Genomic DNA, 2060 nt, shown 5'->3' on the forward strand with positions numbered 1-2060 from the left:
GTGTGCACCCTGTCCTGCAGCCTTGGAATCTCCTTTTTACTGAGAGAGGAAGTAGATGTACAGCATGAAGAAGGATGCCCTTTGGAAATGTTAGTATATACAGTTAAAAATATGGTGGATGAGAAATTTGAAATTTGAAAAATATGGTGGATGAGAAATGATGTGGATTCAATGTGCTTCAGCTGTAGATTTTATGAAATTATATAGGCTGGAATTATGATGTGCAGGACAAATCAGAAAATGTTTTGGTAACATTTATATTAAAAAACAGACACACATACAGATATTGATAAAATAAGGGCACACTCAACACCAAATAAAGATGAAAAAAATCATTATTATGAAGATGTCAATGAAGACAACTGGCTGTATGGAATACTTAAGAAAACATGTTTAGCAATGAAGAAATGGCATGTTTTCTATTAAAGTCAGTGTATTTTAGTGACCTAAGGCCTAAGGTGTACCTGACAAAAGTGAAATGTCCTGACGTCATGAGACTAACGCTTTTTGCCTCTGCAAAATTTTACATCTACAAAAATTACTTTCAGGCGAAAACCACAACCTTTTCTAAACAAGCTACATATCACACTTGACATTTTCTGGAGAATCATAGAAATTTTAATTCACACATTCTAAATATTATAAATTAAGCTTCCTTTGTAAATAATTTAATAATAATAAATAACTTGAAAATTTTACTCAGAGGCTACTTTATTATCATTCCACCATACTTTAGATATTTTGGAATCATTGACACATTTAACACATTTTTCTTTAAATTGTGAAGTAATCTATTACTATCATTTATAACTTTAAAAATACTTTCACTCCTATTAGTTTATTTAGGAAATATTCTAAACCTGCTATAATGTCTCTTTTCCTGTGAAGAGAGAAATGTAGCTCTCAAATTTCTTTCTTGTGTTTGAGATTTCCCTAATTCCGCTAATGTGTTTACTTAACATTTTAAAATTATGAAATATACACACATTCAAAAGGATGTATATAATTATATTTATGGTTTAGAGAATAAAGATAGAAACACCTTTATGCACAATTCCCAATGTAAGAAAGAAAATGCTGGTGCATTTGAAGATTCTGTATGTGTTCTCTCCAATCCCATTCCATTCCCTCAGTGCCAGAGGTGACTGATACACTGCTAATCATTGTGCTCTGTAGTGTTTCTAAGTGTCTGTGGGAAAAGGGTTCCATGGTAAAAGAGGGTTGGGAAACTCAATGGGTAGGCCAGATTTTATGGCAAGAGTTTGGGAATTCACAGAGCCCTAATGTGTTAACAAACATTTGAATCTATATAGAATTTTATTTTCATGGAACACATTTTACAAATTATTGATCTAAGTATTTTACCAAACTTTTGTGCAATTCATAATGAACAGACAAGTACAGATATTTCCCTATAAGATTTGAAGGATATTTGATGGAAACTGAGTCTGTAAGGTGGATGAGTAAGGCATCCACCAAAGCAGGAACTAAATGCAAACTCTCAGGGGCATAAAAGAGCAAAGATTTATTTTTTTAAAAAAATTTTTATTGGAGTATAGTTGATTTACAATGTTGTGTTAGTTACAGGTGTACAGCAATTTGAATCAGTTATACATATAACCACTCTTTTTTTTTTTAAGATTCTTTTCCCATATAGACCATAACAGAGTATTGAGTAGAGTTTCCAGTGCTATACAGCAGGTTCTTATTACTTATCTATTTTATATACAGTAGTGTATGCAAAGATTTATTTCTCATTCACAATACCCATCAGAGGTTTGCTAGGGGCTCTATTCTGTGTGGTGTTCACTTTGGGCCACTCTCACTTGGACAGTGCTGATCAAGAGACTTCTCACAATTTACCTGGCAGAGCTTGTCAAATGTCTCCACCCAGAACAAGAGGGGCAGGAAATGCTATGTGGGAAATATTTGGGGACCAGAATTAGATCATTCTCAGAGGCTGAGGGGCAAGGCCACTAGTCTAGGCAAAGGGCTGAGGCTGTTTGAAAGGTAAGAACATTCATTATATCATTCAGTTTGGAAAAAGCCTCAGACCTCAC

This window comes from Physeter macrocephalus, chromosome 7 (assembly GCF_002837175.3).
Source record: "Physeter macrocephalus isolate SW-GA chromosome 7, ASM283717v5, whole genome shotgun sequence".
Lineage (NCBI taxonomy): Eukaryota > Metazoa > Chordata > Mammalia > Artiodactyla > Physeteridae > Physeter > Physeter macrocephalus.